This window comes from Hipposideros armiger, unplaced genomic scaffold (assembly GCF_001890085.2).
Source record: "Hipposideros armiger isolate ML-2016 unplaced genomic scaffold, ASM189008v1 scaffold_18, whole genome shotgun sequence".
NCBI lineage: Eukaryota > Metazoa > Chordata > Mammalia > Chiroptera > Hipposideridae > Hipposideros > Hipposideros armiger.
The window spans coordinates 2501815-2521181 of record NW_017731368.1 but is presented as its reverse complement, the minus strand read 5'-3'; the positions used below and the strand labels follow the sequence as shown (position 1 = coordinate 2521181).

At 44.2% G+C, this 19367-nt stretch overlaps 1 protein-coding gene across 18 annotated transcripts in view; it reads right to left on the bottom strand.

The window, feature by feature from the left end:
* The window catches only part of MAP4 (microtubule associated protein 4), a 174306-nt gene that overhangs the window by 20184 nt on the left and 134755 nt on the right, over window positions 1-19367 (bottom strand). The gene's annotated exons all lie outside the window — the stretch shown is intronic.

Sequence of the window (19367 nt, the reverse complement as noted above, 5' to 3'; positions counted from 1 at the left end):
GGCCAAAAGAATATGAACACAGTTTACAGAAATACCAATTACTTTTGAAGATAAGAAATGTCCAGTCTTTACGGTAAATGAAAATTAAAACTACACTGAGATGCCATTTTAACCTAGCACAATGTCAAAAGTCCTAAAATTTGAAAGTAACTGTTGGGGACAATATGAAGACATACACTGCTGGTAAGCGTGAAATGGTACAACTCATATACAGAGTCTAGCGGTATCTCTGAAAATTACAAGTGTAGATAAATTCTAATCCAGAAATCCCATTTCTAGCAATTTATATTAGAGACCCATTCATACACATGCAAAACAGCAAGTGCAAGGTCTTTCATCCGAGCAATATATCAATGTAATCTCTGAATCTGAAAAAATAAAACACAAAAACATTCTTTTATGACTGATAGGAAATGATCTCTAAGTGAAAAAAAAAAAAGTAAGGTGCAGAACAGTATGTGTAACATGAAACCACCTGTCTAGGAAAGGGATGGAGAGGAATACATTTCTATTACAAATACACTTATACATGCATTCAAAAGAATCACAACGAAACGAAAAACAATGGTAACTTAAATTTGAAGGGGATGGCACACTAAACTAGGGAGGGTAGGAGGCTTTATTTTAAAACTGGTTTTAAAATAATTATCGATTCACAGGAAGTTGCAATGAAATGTACCGGGAGGTACCGCGTACCCTTCACCTGGCCTCCCTCCAGTGTTGACATCCTGCGTAACTACAGTACACCATCAAACCCAGGAAACCAGCATTGGTACAATTCAGAGCGCTTATTCCGATTTTTCGTTTTACATGGACTCATATGTGTGTGTGCATGCCTGTGCATATCTGCAGTTCTATGCAATTTTATCAATTTTATGTAACCACTACTAACAATCAAGACATAACTATTCCAACACCACGGGGCTCCTTCATGTTCCCTTTATAGCCACCCGACCCCCTTCCCTTTCCATACCCTAAATTTCTGGCAACTACTAATCTGTTCTCTATCTCTATAGTATTGTTTCAAAAGTATTAGCCAAATGGAATCATGCGGGATGCAACCTTTTGTGTCTGGCTTCTCTCACGAAGCACAGTGCTGGGAGGTGCATTGCTTAGTCCCTTCCTACTGCTGAGTAGTGTTCCACGGTCTGGTTGCACCAGTTTAACCAGTCACCTTCTGGATGGCATTCTGGTTGTTTCTTGTTGTTGGCTATTATGACCAAAGCTGCTGCGAACATAAACGTAAAGGATTTTGAGTGAGATAGGCTCATTGTTAGCGTATGGAAATGCAGTTGACTCTTACATGTTGATAGTGTATCCTGTGACCTTGCTGAACTTTCTTATTAGTTCTAGGAGTTTTGGGGGTAGATTCCTGAGAATTTTCTACACAGACAATGAATGTCATCTGCAAATAGAGACAGACTCATTTCTTCCTTTCTTATCTATATGCCTTTTATTTCCTTTCTTTGCTTTATTGCACCAACCAGCACTTCCGGTACAATCTTAAGTAAGAGTGGTGACAGTGAGCATCTTTGCCTCGCGCCCGACCTTCGGGTAGAAGCATCGCCGCCTTCCACCATTAACTGCTCTCCCGCGATTCTTTGTTGAGAGTTTTATCATGACTGAGTGTTGGATTCTGCTGAATGCATTTTCTTCTTTATGATTTTTCTTCTTTAGATTGTTGGTATGGTAGATTACAGAGGCTGGTTTTTGATTGCTGAACCAGCCTTGCATATCTGGAATTCCCCTTGGCTGCTGGGTACAATTCCTTTCATACATTGCTTGATGTGATTTGTTAATATTTTGTTAAGAATTTTTACATTTAAATTCCTGAGAGATATGGGTCTGCAGTTTGTTTTGTATTATATTTGTCTGTTTTGGGTATCAGGATTAATACTGACCACATAGAATGAGTTAGAAAATATTCCCTCTTATATTTTTATGTGTAAAATTAGTGTTACTCTTTAAATGTATGGCAAAATTCTGCAGTGAAACCATCAGAAGATTTTTAATTAAACATTCAATATCTTTCATGGTTATTCTGGTTATCTATTTCACCTTGGTTGAGTTGTGGCAATTTGTGGCTTTCAAGGGATTGGTCCGTTTCTTCTAAGTTGTCGAATTTGTGAGTGTAAAGGTACTCCTACTATTCCCTTATTATTCTTTTAATGCTACAGTCGTATCTCCTGTTCCTGTTACTGGTGGTTTGTCTTCTCTCTTCTTTGTCAGTTTTGTTAAAGGTTTATCAATTGTATTCATTTTTTTAAGAACCAACTTTTGGTTTAATTGATGTTCTGTTTTCTTGTTTACAATTTCACTATTTCTGCTTGCTTTGGATTTATTTTGTTCTTTTTCTAGTTTCTTGATGGAGTAATTTCTATATCATTGACCTCTTTTCCAATGTAAGTGCTTAGTGTCATCAAGTCCCCTCTCAGCACTGCTATAGCTGCATTCCACAAATTTTGATGTGTTGCATTTTCAATTTCATTCAGTTAATTGTTTTTAAAATTTTTTTTGGTAACTTCTTCCCTGATCCATGGATTATTTAGAAGTGTACTGTTTAATTTCCATGTGTATGATGATTTTCCTGTGGTCTTTCTGTTATTGGTTTCTAATTTAATTCCATTATGGTCAGAAAATATATTCTGTATGATTTCAATCTTTTAAATGTATGTATGACCCAGGATCCATCTTGGTGAGTGATCCGTAGACGCTTGAAAAGAAGATTGTTGCTGTTGGGTGGAATTTCTGTAAATGTCAATTGGATCCTGTTGTTTGATGATATTGTTAAATTCCTCTCTATGAATATTCCATCCAGTAGTTCTATCAATTGCTTAGAGTGAGATATATAATAAGTCGCCAACTATAAATGTGGGTTTGACTATTTCTCTTTTCAGCTCTATCAGTTTTTATTTCATGTATGGTGAAGCCCTGTTTTGTGGTGCATATACCTTTAGAATTGCTAAATCTTCTTGGTGGATTGATCCTTTATTCTTTGCTTGTGAAGTCTACTATGTCTAATATTAATATAGGCAGCCACTTTTTTAAAAAATTAATGTTAACGTGATATATATTTTATCTTTTTACTTTTAACCTACCTATGTCCCTATGTTTGACATGCTTTTTTTTTTTTTTTTTTTTTTAGCTGAGCCATCCTGCTACCTGTTGGCAGCTCAGCGGCTGCTCAGCTCGGGCTGGACTCGAACCGCTGTTGCTCAGAGNTTTTTAGCTGAGCCATCCTGCTACCTGTTGGCAGCTCAGCGGCTGCTCAGCTCGGGCTGGACTCGAACCGCTGTTGCTCAGAGCTCAAACTCTTGAGAAAGCTCTTAAACAACTGAGCCACTCGGCCGGCCCAGTGACATGCATTTCTTGAAGCTACATACTTGGGTAATATTTTTAAAAATCTATTCTGTAGTTTTTAGACTATTTGCATTTAAAGTAATTGTTGGTATCTTAGAGCTGTATCTGCTATTTTGTTTTGTTTTTTATTTTTATTTGTTCCCTCTGTTTCTCTCGCCTTCCTGTGATATTTTTTTATGTTTTTGTGTATATTGTTTTGCAAAGTTTTCTTAGTAGTTGCTTTAGTAATTACAATATATGAGTATGTACAGCCTACTGGTATTGTTTTACTACTTAGAAGTGAATTACTGAAAACATACTTCCATTTAGCATCTTTTACCCTTCCCACTTGAAAAATATAACGTCTTAAATATTTGCTTTTCTATTATACTTTCACCTATTTTCACCCATTCCATTGTTCTTTCATTTCTGAAATTCCAAGCCTTCTTCTGTTACCGTATCTTATCTTTTTGGAGAGCTTCCTTTAGCCATTCTCTCAGGGTGTATCTACTAGCAACAAATTCTCTTAGTTTTCCTCTATCTAAGAATGATGTCCTTACTTTCCCTTTATTCCCAAAGGATAGTTTTACCAGATATATAATTTGCACTTGGCTGTTCTTTTCTTTTAGCACTTGAAAAATGTTGGGCTACCTCCTCTGCCCTCCATGGTTTCTGACAAGACACACACTGTCACTTGAACTGCTGTTCCCCGATAGACCGTGCATCACTTCTCAGTGGTTATTTTTAAGAGTTTTTGTCTTTAGTTCATCAAAGTTTATTAATGATATGTCTTAGTGTAGATTTCTTTGGATTTTCCTTTTGAGGTTTGTTCACTCTTGAATCTGTAGGTATATGTCTTTTGAAAAATTTGGGAAGTTTTCAGTCACTTTTTCTTTGAATAGTTGTTCAGCCTCACATTCCTTCTCACTTCCTGGGAGTCTGATGATACAAATGTTAGATCTTTTGTTATTGTCCCCAAGGTCTCTGAAGAGCTGTAAATTTTTTTTCGGTCTATTTTCTCTGTTGTTCAGACTGAATAACTTCTATTGATCTGTTCACTGATTCTGTTCTCTGACATCTCGAGTCCACTATCGAGTCCATCAGACACATTTTTTATTCTGATTATTGTATTTTTTTCTATCTATAATTTCCATTTGGTAATTTTTTTATAACATCTATTTCTTTGCTGAGGTTTTCTAGTTTTTCATTTGTTTCAAGAGAATACATACTTGCTTGTTGAAGCAAATTCATGACTGTGCTTTAAAATTCATTTTGTACTTCAGAAGGTAATCACTTGTTTAAACTTAAGAGAAAAGGTTCTCGCTATGGCTTCCACACCAATTTAGTTTCCTGAGCCCATTCAGTGCCCTTCTGGCCTGCTGTGCTCTTCTAAATGCAGGAAGCTCTCCCTCCACCCGACTGGTGCTGCCTGCAAGGGCTGAAGCTCCTTCCCTGGGTGGTGGGGTTTCAATAGGTGGGGCTGAGCGATGCCAGAACATGGAATGCAGAGTTTCTCCTGGTGTTCTCTCTGGCTGCCCAGTTAGAACTCTGCTGGTGCTTCTGGGAGTGGAAAGCGCCTATCTAGCCTTCTGCTGCTGGAGGGAAGGGTGCAGGAAGACACCAGGTCAGCCGGTGCTGCTGGGAGCTGGAGTACCTACCTAGGTTGCCTTCTGCTGCTGGAGGGGAAGGCAGGGGAGGACACATACCTAGGTCTCCTTCTGCTAGTAAGTAGAAGGCTGGAAGACACCAGGCCTGTAGGTGCCACTGGTGCTGTCAACTGGTAAGGGATAGGGGATGGGTCTCCCTGCCGGTAGGAGGGTATCATCCAACAGCGCTACCAGTGGACCAGGCCTGCAGCTGCTGCCGGAAGTGAAGTGAACAATAGACAGGCCTTCATGAGCTCTGCTGACACTGTCCCTGCAGGAAGACCGAGCCCACTGCTGCTGCTGAATACGGGTAGGAAAATAGGGCTCATCATAGGTCTTTTACTTTCCTGGTCGTCTGGCGAAAAAGAGTAGGCTTTCCTTTTTTCTCTTCCTTTCTTCTTTTTTCTATGCTTGCTGGTGATTCCAGGTTGGAGGCATTCTTTGCCCAGACCAGGACATATGGGCAATTAAAAATAAAAAACCCAGGGAATTCGCTGCACTGTCCCTCCCCAGTCTGCCTGCTCCCTTCCACCCTTCAGATTCCTTTCATGGTTATCTGCAGAATTATTTCAGAGTATTTAGCTCTACTTAACAGTAAAAAGTGAATCAATGTAATCTTGGTAGGAGGTTTTCTAATGTATAGAATTTTGTACTTTTTGATGTTTGAAACCATATGTATTTTTAGTCAAAAATTGCATTTTGTTAGTTTTTAAAATATGGGGGGGGGGGGAACACCCCCCCACACACAAGGTTGGTAATGCCTTTGTTCTATAGCAAGCTGAAAGAATATCTTACCACACATGTGACTGCTGTCACCGTCCCCAGACCACTAGAAGCATTTTTCAGTAGGCACAGGATTTTCCATAAACAACATGAACTCTTTGTGAAGTCCCACTGCCTGTCATATAACCTTACAACACCTTGACCTATACAAGTGAATGGCACCCAATGCAAAACATCTGACCTGTGCACACGCAGAAGTGCTCCCTCCCTCCCAGACCATGCTTCTCACCAGGACGCAGGTACTTTGCCCCAGGGGTATATACTAGCCAATTGTTGGAGACCACCACCCAAATGTCTTCACAGTTTTGTAAAAAAAGAAAGAAAGAAATAAAACGTTCAAAACAGAACTCATTAACTGCTGCACAACTACTGCCAACTGGGAAACCCAGGCTCAAAATCACAGTATCACCTTGAACACCCGCCCATCAATACCTCATCCAGTTTTCAAGTCTAGTTGATTTCACCTCTGTTGTATTTCCACTATCATGTCTGCAGTATTTCACCTGCAACTACTACCTGAATTAAATGGTCATAACATAATTTTTTACCTTCAATCTTCTGTCTTCCAGTTCATATTATCTACTAAAAACAGGTGAGTCTTCCCAAAGCAGATTTTGGGCCACTTTATTTATTGTCACAGGCAGTCACCACAGTGTTTTAAACACAAGAGTAATATTTAAACATCTTAGGGGCCATTTGAAGCTTGGGTTCCAAACAACTTTCCAGGTTTATTTCACCCATTATTTCTTGCCACATTACAGTAGCTTTGGCATGTTTGCTCAACCGCTCCCCTTCCCCAGAGGGGCCTCCAGGTACATGAAGTGGGCAGGTCTACATGGCTAAGATTGGTTAAGAAGTCGGGCACACAGGTGACTGGACCAAACTGACCCAATAAGACACATTTACTCGCTCTTTCTCTAAAAGAAAGCAAGCTGCAGTCAAGCAACCTTGGGTCTGAGATATAAAGCAGCATAAAATGGGGCAGAGAGCCCCAACTGTGTCAACCCAATGTTCTGTGCAGACTGGAGTCACAAAGAATGCAAAAAGTAAGAGATGGCAGAGAAGAAACAGTTTCCAGGAGGGAAGAGAACGGAGCACATACGCAGGGAGAACAGAAGTCCCAGGAGAGCCACACAATGGCTGCAACCTGGCCACACTTTCTACCTCTGCATTCATACAGATTCTTCTATAGCCTGTCAATAAATGACTTTTTATAAATAAGAGCTCCTCTGAGTGTGTTTCCATCCTTTACAGTCAAATGATCCATAAGAGAGTGCTCCATACACACTCGCCATTGCTCTTTCACCTAATGCGAGCTGTCCAGGCTGCATGCCTTTGTTTCGGTGATCCCTCTGCCGGGATGGCTTTCCTCGGCATTGTGAGGCATCCTCGGCTTCGGACACCACCTTCTCCAAAAACTTTCCCTGCTCCACAATCCTCTCATCAACACTCCCACCCCAACTGGACCACAGGTTGCTTGAGCTTCATGCCAGTTGCCAGCACCTAGATAGTGACAGCATCTGGTAGGCATGTTGAATAAATGAATCTTTATATAGTTTTAGCAAAATAGCATCTAGCAGAGTCAGCATTCAAACATTTATCAGGCGAATGGATCCGAGGGGTTTGTCAATCATTTGAAATTTTTTTCTATCAGTATGAACTTCTGTTAGCATGAACTAGGGTGAGCTTGTTCTGAAATAAACAAAAATCTTCACTCATCACCACCTAGGAGGTAAGTGGCACTGAACTGGGCACTTGGGGATCAATAAAAAGATGACACAATCCTGCCCAGGAGGCGCTTACAATTCTGTCAAAACTAGAAATAAGCGACAGAGTCACATACCTGAATTCTTGTCACCTTGGAGCCCTAAGAAATCATAGGGGAAATATGAAGCTTCTTTGACCATCTCCATTAAAAAAAAAAACACCTGTCAGTCTTCAAAATCCTGTTCCAATTCCTCCCCAATTAGAAAATATCACCTCTAATTTTAAGACAAAGAGAGCAAAAATTTTTATTAAAAATGTACTGAAATAAATATTAGAGAAAATAGTTTCTAAGAAAAGAGGCTATTTTTTTTTTTACAAACAAAACCCATGTTTCAAATCCCCAATAACAAGACTGTGAATCATGGCCCTTTGTGCTCAAACAGGACTGAGGAAAATAAGCTTTTTTAGCCCACCAACAATAAGACCCATGGGGGTGGGGGATGGGAAAGAGAAGAAAGGGCCAAGAAGAAAGACACAGAAGGCGGCCACAAAAGACTGCAACATTTAGCTGTTTATTAACTGCAAGTCTTTCCTTCTCTCTCTCCCTTTCTCCCCATGGACCCTCCCAACACGCATACAGAGCGAGAAAACTAGAAGCAAGACTGGGTCAAACATGAAGAACAGGAAAAGAATATTAAATAGCCAGCTTTAAAAGGCTCTTTTTCAGCTTGAACAAAAGTAAAACGTTCTCAAAAGCAAAACGGAAAACAGAGCTTACACCCAGACTGTGCTACTTAATGACAGGAGGTCAGTGCTGATAAACCCATTGTGAATACACAGCGACAGATTTTCCAGCAAGGAAATCAATCAGCAGCGCCTGGATGATTTGGGGCCCAGGAACCATCTGATCCAAACCAACAGGGAGCTGAGGAGTGGGAAGATGGGGGGTGGGGGGATGCAGTGGGCAGGGTGACATGAGGTCAAGGAAGGGGCTCTCTTCCTTTTGCCCACCGCCCTCTGCCCCCACCCCCATCAGCGCACAGCCTCAGCCTCACTGTCTGTCCTGCCAGCAGACACTCAGCTTGACCCAGACACAGTCACTTGTTTGCTTTCTCGCTTCACTCCCAGCAACCTTCCAAAACCATGGAACTAAGCTTTCCCCAGGCGGTCACCCGCGTCAGCAGTAGCAGGCTGCCTAACGCTCCTGCCCGCAATCTGTCACTGGTTCCTTGCTTGCTGTCTGCTTGTTCCCCATGAAGGCAAAATTTAGAAACATACCGTCACGTGGGGTGTCTTCACACGGGAACGGTGGAGAGCTCTGGGTTGCGGTGACCTCGATTTCTTCCTCCCCTGCCAGAGCCGCCAGTCCTGGCGGTTTCTCACCTCCCTGGCAGACCTGGGAGTATGACTCTGTCCTTGTCCCACTGACATCTTCCTGTCCTTTCTCCTTGCTGCTGACTTCAGGGATCTGCCCCAGCTTCCCATGGAGACGCAGCCCCGCAGCGCCCAGCTCCTTCTTCCCAGGGCTGCTGCTGGTGCCGGAACAGATGGACTCTTCTCTCTTCTTGGCCTCTGGGTCCTCGCAGGCAGAAGGGGGTATCTCTTCAGTAGACAGGATGGGCAGCTGCCCCGGGTTCAATCTGTAGCTAGCTGTCTGTTCCTCAGCCACTGTCATGGAGCGCCTGACAGCAGGAGCCCCCAGTTTTCTGGGTGTAGGAATGGGCGCTGGGCTACTGGGGAGAGGCAGCAGGCCAGAAGAAAGCTCTTCTCGGGCGGGGGGTTCAGGATACTTATCTGCAAGGTTGACAGCTGGGGGAACTGAGAGGTGGGAGCATTCAGACAGGGCCCGGCGCATTGCCTTTTTCTGCTGGGGGGCTTGGTCGAGCAAAGCCGCCTCCTCAGTAGAACTCAATTTCTCCAACTCCTTCTCATGGTCTCTGACATGAGCGCTAGCATTCGAGTATTCCTGGGTGAACTCCACCATAGTGACAGGTGGAGCGGCAGTGATGGGGGCCGGGTGGGCCACAGGCAGTGAGGACCCACTTTCACTCCCCACCCCAATCACCCGGCAGCCAGGAGCGATGCCATTCTCCTTTCCTGGACTCGCTTCCCTTGGGCCCTGACGGCCTGGAGCCACTGGATGAAAGTTGGGGTTCCAAACACTGGTTTCCTGTTCCTTAACAGGGATGTCAGCAGACCCGGGGAGATCCAGCGCTGGCTGGCTCTTGGTCTCCGTCCCATTCTTCCCTGCCACCATCCCCTGAACTGTAGAGGCTTTGTCTTTGTCTGGCCCCTCTCTGGGTCCCAGCTGGAACCCGGCTGTCTTCTGGTAGAGCACGGTCCCCTCGGAGGAAAGGCAGGAGTCTGAAATCACATACCTGCTCTCCAGGGGACCCCGGCTTGCTCGCTGCTCCTTGTCCTGCACTTCGATGCCGAGCTCTTTGTCTAGTTTCCCCTCAAAGAAGCAGAGCTTATTCGGCTCCAGGAAGCGGGCATTCTTCACAAACCCGTCTTTCAGCTGCCCATCCACACTGACATTCAGCCCGATTGCATTCAGTTTGCCCTCTGTCCGCTGCCATTCAAATCCAGCTGGGCTGATTTCTTTCGGGGAGTCCATTCGGCACTCTGCAGGCCCCCCCTGACAGAGCTGGCTGTGCGCAGCAGCGCAAGAGGCCGGCTGCCTGTTTGAGAGCGACATCGTCTCTTGTACGGCTCTCCCCCCTCTTGCTACTGGAGCTCTACCACCACCTACGATCGCACAGAGCTGGCAGTGACATCACACCAAGTCCCCAGCATTCATGACAAAACCCATCTTTCCCCCAATGCCCCTCTCAACTCAAGCAGCTGCGTGCCAAATGTATTTTCTAGTATGAAAGAAAGGAAGAATGAAGAGAAAGGAAGAAACCTGCTACCTCTGCATGTTCAAAGGCCACGGGTAAACTGAAAGTGTGCTTTCCTGTTAACTAGCACTCTGTTTAGATCTGCAATTTAAAATACGGTGCAGTGCCAATGTGGGAATGAGGACAGTAATTCTGGCTCTCACCGATGTAGATCCATACATATCCACACATTCACTTATCTGACACCATGCCCACACTTCCACATTCACCCACTCAAAACACTGGTTTAAAAATAAGCAAGACTCATTTGCCAATCCCAAACCATCACCCTTAAAGAACAATGATTCCAGAAAATTGCTCAAAATCTCATTAAAAAAACAAACCTTTTAATGTAATATCAAAAGTGGAGGCATTCATTTCTCAGAGGAAGAGTGCGTTTGCTGTCATAGCAACTTATCAAATATAGCAACTTATCAAATTAACTTGAAAACTGATTTAGCGGAGTCCCCGAGGCCCAGTGAGGGCTTCTGTAGTTCTGCTTCATGGAAATTTAATAAAAAGTTCATTTAAAGATCACAACAATTTCAAGGCTTGGGGACATGTCTCCCAGCTATAAGACACTCCGGTGACAACACATCCCTGGTATTTTTGCTCTTGCCCAGCTCCCCCTCAGTTTCTTGGACCAGCTCGGTCTGTCCCGCCAGCACCAGCCCTGCCCTTTCCAGCCTGCTGAGCACTCAGGTGCCATGTGAACCCACAGGGTCAGTTTATCCGCTCTGACCTCTGGACTGTAGAGACTCGGCAGCTGTGGCCTGGGGGTTCACCTGCCCACCAGAGCCCACTGCCCCTATTTAATTCAGCATGGTCCTTTGCTGTCCTGGCCTTTGCGCTTATAAACTGTACATTCAGGACTGAGGAATCCACAAAAGTAAATTCTTGGAGGCAAAAAGAGGTTACACTGGAAGGACAGGCCATACTCTACCTCGAACAAAGCTGACCTTCGTTGCCTCGCCTGGTAGTCACTATCCTATACTAACATAGGAACCGTGAAACATTCCATCAAGAACGCATGACCTTTCTGTCTGGCTGCAGCCGTCAGGTAAGCCAAGATGGGCGCTTACAGGTACATCTGGGAGCTATGGAGGAAGAAGCAGTCTGACATAATCGGTTCCTCCTCAGGGTGCACTGCTGGCAGTACCGCCAGCTCTCTGCGCTCCACAGGGCCCCCGCCCTACCCGGCCTGATAAAGCACGCAGGCTGGGACACAAGGCCAGCAAGGCTATGTCATATATCAGGTTCAAGTGCGCCGTGGTGGCCGCAAACGCTCAGTTCCTAAGGGTGTGACCTACGGCAAGCCTGCCCATCACGGGGTCAATCGGCTAACGTTTGCTTCAGTCTGCTGCCGAGGGGCGAGCTGGACGCCACTGTGGGGCTCTGAGGGTCCTGACTTCTTACTGGGTTGGTGGAGATTCCACATACGCGTTCTTTGAAATTATCCTCACTGATCCATTCCACAAAGTGATCAGACAGAAATCCTGTCACCCAGTGGATCAACAAACCAGTCCACTCGCATAGGGAGATGCGAGGGCTGACATCTGCAGGCCACAAGAGCCGTGGCCTTGGAGAGGGCCACAGGTCCCACCATTAGAGTGGTTCCTGCCACGCAGCTTGGAGGGGGCGCAATGCTCTCCAGCCCCACCACTACCGCTGATATGAGTAATGTTCGTAAAATGTTTAGCTAGTAAACAATTTAGGTCAGTCACGTCTGCTTAAAAGTGTTCTTTAATCTGCAGACTGTTTCATGAATGCTTTGTCAAATTATGAAAGTTAAAGTGCAATAATGTCTGAAGACTATAAGAGCTGGTGTATCTTGTTTCTCATAAGTTAAATGTTTTTGTCTTTCCCTTATCTTATTAAGGAGTTTATATGTCAGTGTTTAAAATGTTGTTTGATATAACAGGTGTAGAATAATTTCTGTGAATGGAGAAAAAAATAGAATACATGAGATGTCTTTTACCAAGATGAAGAAAAGTGAGCTTGGTGTTTTAAAAAGCCATTTGCAATCAATTGCAGTGATTTGGTTACAGTTTTTTAATAATGCATTTAGAAAAACAAGGGTTAGTTAAAAATGTTCCCTCTTTGGTCTATAAAGTGTGAAGAGATTACCGAGGCCCAGCCCAGGGCAGTTTCCCTAACTCTGTCCCTAAGTACTCACCTAATCTACTATTCATATCACTCAGGTAATTTACTCAAGTCCCCAACTAGCATGCAGGACCCACCCTTGTATGTCCTTTGCATCAACTTCAGTACCTAACACAGGGCTGTGTTCGTGGTCATAAGTGGCAGTGATGCAATGCTGAAAAAAATATGAATTTCCATTTGATCTCTGTCCTGAACATAAACCAGGCCTCATATACACCCCTCCTTCCTCTTGCCCTTCAGTAGTTTAGTAGCAGTGCATGTCAATGCACAAGAAAGGTTCACTGGTGAGGAAGCAGGGTCACCTTATTCTCCAACACATCTCTCACTAAGGGAAAGGAAGTGAGGATGTGCGATGAGATGAGGGCAGTGCAGGCAGGGCCATGATTCTAATTAGAAATGGGAAAAAATGTGAGGACAGTCTTGGGTACAGAAAGGCTCAGTGATAAAATCCAGTCCATGTCAGTTCTGGCTTTCTCACCTTTTATATACATAGCTTATAACTGAATAATATAAGTAAGTATGTACAATATATGATGAAAGCTCTGACAGTCTGGTGAGGAGGATATTGTTGCAATGCGGTCCAAACATGCCAGAGTCAGTTTTAGAAAATACTTAGAAAGCAGATATGCGTCAACAAACCCACCCCCTCAAAAACTAGTCACTCCCCCAAACATACATACACACACACACACACACACACACACACACACACACACACACCCTCCATTTGCTGACACCTTCTCTCTTTGGTTTGTGGGGAAAAAAGAATTTGGCTTCGAGTTAGAAGGCCAGGTTTTAACATCTCCCTGTGACTCTTAATAGCTCTGACTCTGAGCAGTTTCCATAATGGCTCCCAGCTTCAGTCTCTTCATCCATCAAGTGAGGGGCATCTTTAAGGTGCCTTTCAGTTTCACATTTTTAACACTCTTATGCCTCAATAAAAAGGGTTGAAACGCCCATTCAAGGAATCACAGGTCTGTTGCTATGTCCAACTCACAGTGTGATTTTAACTTGTGGCTCTAGAGGCTGATAAACGCCCCCCTCTCCACGCAGGGTGCTGCCTGCTGGCGGCGGCATGACTGGGGGTGCTGCAGCACATCTGAAGAAAGCGGCAATCTCAGCTGGTGGCCACATTCTGATAGGCAAAGAAGAGCCTGGGTGAAGAACCATCTGCCTACCCAGACCCTCCCCACCAGTACCAACCAGAACTTTAAAAACCTAAGGCGATAACTAGAACTGCAAGGCCCTGCTATCTTCAATCTCACATATCCTGCCTTAACAATTTGATCCATAAATAGCAAATGGCAAAATGTGAGTCAGCCAAAAGACCAGGAGCAGGAACCAGGAGAATAGGACTGGCCAGTGACAAAGGAGCACATGTTTGGGACTAGAGCTCCCACTGTGGATCAGAATGTGGTGAGCCTGCAGGGAGAGCATGGTGAGGTCTGCCTCTGTCACTGCGTCAAGCAGAGGTCTCAGAGTTACAGGGCTCAAGAGTCCGGAGAGGCCATCGGGAAGGTCAGTGGCCAAGAAGTACAAGCCCAGACAAGAGGCCCAGACTAGTGGCGAGTGCCCAAGACAGCATGTCGGCTAGATACTCAGGCACGCACATACCCTTGGTGTCACCCAGGGTTCTGAGAACAATAGGATAACCTAAGGAGTAATATGGGGACACCCACAGAATCCACCCCTCATGTAGGTGTGAGGTCATATACACTAAAAGCATTTCACAAGGTAGCTAAACACAGAATGTATCCATTGAGGCCAGCTTAAAAAAATTAAAAAGCTAACAAAATGTATTTATGCATAAAGTAGGTTTTCTGTCTCCCAACCGGGAATATGATGTGAAATGATAAAGCATAAAAGTCCCTGGACTGGAGAATTAGTACATGGGATCTCTCTGATGAAGAAGGGAACAGAAACAAACCAAACCAAACAAATCAAACCATCAACTACAATAAACACTATACAAACACTAATTTCAACAACAAATTAACAGACAACAGAAAAGAAAAGGTAACTGTCAAAATCTGAGGAATTGCCTAAAGGCAATAATATCGCATTCTCCAAATCTCTTTTAGGTCAAGGGTCATTCCATAAAAACAGCACTGCCAAGGACACTGAAGTATGTGCTATGGCACAGAATCGAAATGCTGGCGCTCCTCTGACGTCACATGCTCATTTTACAGAGAAAAATCGGATCCAGAGAGAAGAGAATAAAACGGTTTGTCCAAGATCAAGCGGTGAGTTCATGGAAAAGCCACACAGAAGATGCCTGGTTTCTGCCAATCTCCCATACCGCTGAGTAAAAATTAATCTTAGTCACTGGACGCCCTCTCCTTTTTGCTGCTTGTTTATTTATTTTTGCTCAATGAAGAAAAGTACTTTAATTTGCCATTGTAATTTATCTTTTTGTAATCAATTCAAAACTCTCAAATTTATACACAGTATGTATACATATGTGTGTCGGTGTATGTGTGTTTGGGGGGCAAAGGTAAGCTTGAAATAAAGGGGAAAAGGAAGCAAAATCTTCACTTTTAGTGTTTACCTTATACCTTAATTATGGTCTTGTTTTAATTATACAAAGAATGAGGCAGGTGGGAGTGACGTATTCCTCGGCAATCTTCCATTATGTTTTCCATTCTCAAGAGAATTTACAGGTATGAATGGCTTTTTATAGCCTCAGCTCTGTTAGCTGCCTTCATGCTGCTTCCAAGCAGGCAGGCAGGCCGGCCCTCAGCCTTCACGAAGAAAAATCACAGACCCAGAGGCTTTTACACAGGGGAGGGGGCAGAGTGATCTACAGTTTGATTACACTATTGCTTCCGCAACGCATGCCAAGGAAGAGAGCACATGGAACAAGGCTTAATGGGTTTGTTTCTCTCCACACAAGGTGAAAGCTACCTGGATGACAAACAACAGGGCAAACCTAGTACAGAAAAGTGAGTGAGATCTAGGATGGCTCTGCCAGTGCTCTAGTCCAATTCAGAACTACCGACATCTCTCATTCAGGAATGCAGTTCACCCACAGGAGACACTGCAGTAAGGAACTCAACCCCTCCCAGCCACTGCCATATTGATCAAGTTGGTGGGTGAGGAACTTACACCAAGTCTTACCAGGTTGAGCATGACCAGGTAAGAAGAAATGTACTTAGGAACCAGAAGGCTTAAATTCTAGACTCAGTTGCCACTGGAATTCCTTGCCTCTAGGTTATACCCCTACTCATTCAGAACTCACTTCAATGTCACCTACTCTTCACAGTCTCCTAGACCCCGACAAGAGCAAAATTCTGAGATGTTGTAAATTAAATTACAGAGGGCAAAGAGTGAGAGATGGAGCAGTTAACCAGGTAATAGCTGTGGACCAACTAACAAAAGACTGCTCACATTCCTGAGTACGCTGGAGCTTTGAATGGCATTTGTTAGCTGGACCACTAGACGCCACGCATCCTGATGTGCGTGAACCTTCAGGACTGTTGCCTGTAACCAGTCAAAGGTGGTAAGTATTTCTTCCTCATAGCCTGGGCACCCACCCCGCAACTAGCCCCGCTTCACCTTTCCCACCCCCTTATCTGTAGCCAATGTAAATTCTTTCACAACCTAACATCTTTCTTCCCCAAAACCTAATGTATCAAAGTTCCTGTCAGCTCCAAGATGGCACACATGCTTGCCTTTTCCCACTAGCGCTGCTGCTGGTGGTTCAGACTGCACACTCCAGGGCCTGGTCCTCGTGTGGCTCGCATTTGGCTCGATAAATCCTTTCTTTCAGAAAAACTTTCTGCCCTGAAAGTTTTTTTTGTTTAACAACCCCACCCCCAAACTGACTCCTCCAGGTCAGTACCCCTTCTTAGGATTCAGAAATTACCAGAATCTTTTACTTCTGTGCCTTTCCTGGAAGCATCTAGAGGGCAGGAATATGACCTGTCCATCTTTGCCACGCGGGGGCCCCAGCACAGTGCTTGACACACATTAAGTAGGCTCTCAAAAAAGTCCTGCTCGGGGAAGGACGGATGAGTGACCTTTACACTGACTGGATCACTTGCCCTGCTCCTTTCCCATCATTAAGCTCATCTCGGCAGGGGATCTGAAATGTCCCCTTAGCTATAAATTTTTAAGTTCCATTTTGCCCAAGTGTGTGGCTTCCCATGCGTCTGGTCAGAAGGTGGTTTCTCGGGCCCTTTTATCAGACCACAGATGACATGTCAAGCCTCCAAGGGCACTGGCACAGCCTGCAGGTCTGAGCTCAGCAGATGTACTGACAGCTGTTTCTGCTTTTTCCCTGTGGCTTGAGTGAGTCCTCAACCTGCTTGGGGCCTTGGTTCTGATATGCTCCACAACTGGTTGCTCGGCATTCCTTCTTATCAGTTACCAAGGCAACAAAGCTACATTCCAGATTGACCAAATGTTCCCTGCTATTGTCTCCAGGAAACAATTTCTAATAAATTATCATTACCATGCAAGTCAATAATTCCACAGATTACAATGACTGATGACATTCTTTACTAATAAACGCTGATGGTTAAGTTGCAATCTAGTTACTTACCTAGAAGTAAATGGTGTTTTTGTTTAGATATTCAAACACACATGCAGAAAGATTTCAAAGCCATATTCCAACTAAATTTGGAAACATTTCTTAGTACATGTTTAACTCAAGAAAATCATGATTCTCCCTGATAAACATTCAAAAGTTAGGAAGCAAACAGAAAGAAAAAAATTGAAGCTAGTAATCTGATTTATGTGAACCTTGATCAAGGTAATTCATGTATCAGGACCCACAAAAATGGAGGCCACCCCAGTGGCCCCACCCACATCACAAATCAAAACCTAAGTCAGTCTGCACTTACAGGAAACGCCCACTGTCAAGGAAACCTAACACATGCCCATCACAACCCTACAACTCAGCCTTTGGCTGGCTCACCTCACCCTAGAAAATAGGACCTGCTCCCCTTAAAAGGACGTAGATATATCTCCAACACCAAAAACCAGAAGCCAAGTTGGTGATCATTGGTTTTCTGAATCCTCCAGTGCTACTGTGAGCCAGAGGGTAATGGGGGGCGGGGAGTTTAAGAGGGGAATCTTCTTTTGAGTGGAATAACTGATATTTGCTGAACTTGGCTCAAAGACTATTTACTGTATTTGCCGGCGTATAAGACGATTTTTTGGCCCTGAAAAATATGCCTCCAAGTGGAGGGTCGTCTTATACGCCGGGTACACTTCAGATAGACTGCCCATAGTGCTTGCCCCGTGCCATAGTGGCCTCCCGATGCCCGCCCACTTCATTCCACATACCGTTCAGGCATCAGCAGCGCTGCTGGGTGTATGCTCGGCTGTTATGCGATTTTGCTGTTATGCGATTTTACCACACTCGCAAAATCGCACACAGCCGACCATATAACAAACTCTGTATTTTGAGTGGAAATGTTAGGGGGTCGTCTTATACGCCGGCAAATACGGTAGATGCTCTTATTGAAATAAGGCAAACAGTAGCACAGGATTGTTTGAGAGTTAAAAGAATTTAAGACAGGGCTGAACATATAGTACATTTCAATAAATGGTAGCTCTTTTTAATTGTGTGGTATGTAGAATTCCCCAATACATTTCATTAATATACAGCCAGCAAGAAGGGAAAAAAAAAAAAAACAGAATGAGAGGGTAAGTGGGAAGAAAGCAATAAGGAAAGGAACTTCCCCAATGGCACTATTGTTAAGAAAAGACATTACCAAATGGGCCCTTCTCCAGTTGTAAACTCGCAGCACGTTCTAAAATTACAAATGATTTTTTCATCTGCTGAGCATATTTTATTTATGTACAAGGGCCTTAAAACTTAGGATTTTGGCTCTATAAATTACTTCAAGTTTCACACCAAGAGAATTTCCCACCATAAACTGATACTCCCAGCCAATGGAAGACAGTTGATGGGCTCAAGCAAACTAAAGAAAATGAAGTCAGATAAAACCAGGCTGTCACTACGGCACAGGGAAGGGTCTATCCATGGGATCCATAACTGTCCCAGTCACAGCACAGCGCGCCAAGTGCATGGTCAGCTCTCCTTGGCTTCCAGGGGAGCAGCCAACGTGGAGCAGCAGCATGCGCCTCAGTCCATTACGGATCGCCCTTCCAAACTTGCTCTTCCCGTCACAAAACTCAGTCCCACAAGAAGCCCCTTTCTGACAGGTTGAGCTCAGCTTTCCCGAAGTATCTGAATGCTCCCTGTTTAGAACAACACGCATAATATGTGAAGAAACCTTCTGCTGAAGTTTCCCTAAACTTGAGTGTGGTCTGACTAACTAACAGGAGAGGAACCATTAAGCTGGGAGAGCCTCTAGCAGTATACTTACTTTCCCTCCTTCCCAAGAGGATAAGACTAGCAAAAGAGAATTCATTTATAATTCAAAAAATGTCATTGGGCATCATATGTATGTAATGCTCTATGCTGGGTGTTAAGGGGAACACATGAATAAGTCAAACATAGTCTCTGCCTGGAGAATAAAATGCTAGGCAGAGTCAAAAGACCTAGATTCTAATCCCCAAATAGCTTCTGGTTCACAATTTACGTCCTCATTATACGTCTCCATTTCTCTACCTAAAAAAGTGCTTTAGTTAGCGCTAGGTATTTAAATAAAAAATAAAATTATTGGGGCCGGCCGAGTGGCGCGACGGTTAAGAACTCGCTTGGGACGCCAGAGGGCTCCGGTTCGGATCCCACATATGAGGGCCAGTGACACTGCCCTCTACAGCTAAGATGCTGAACAACGGCTCAACCTGGAGCTGGGCTGCCATGAGTCGCCAGCGACGGCGTGGGCTGCAGCCCCTGTGGCAGTGGGTTGCCATGGGCTACCGTGTGTAGCCA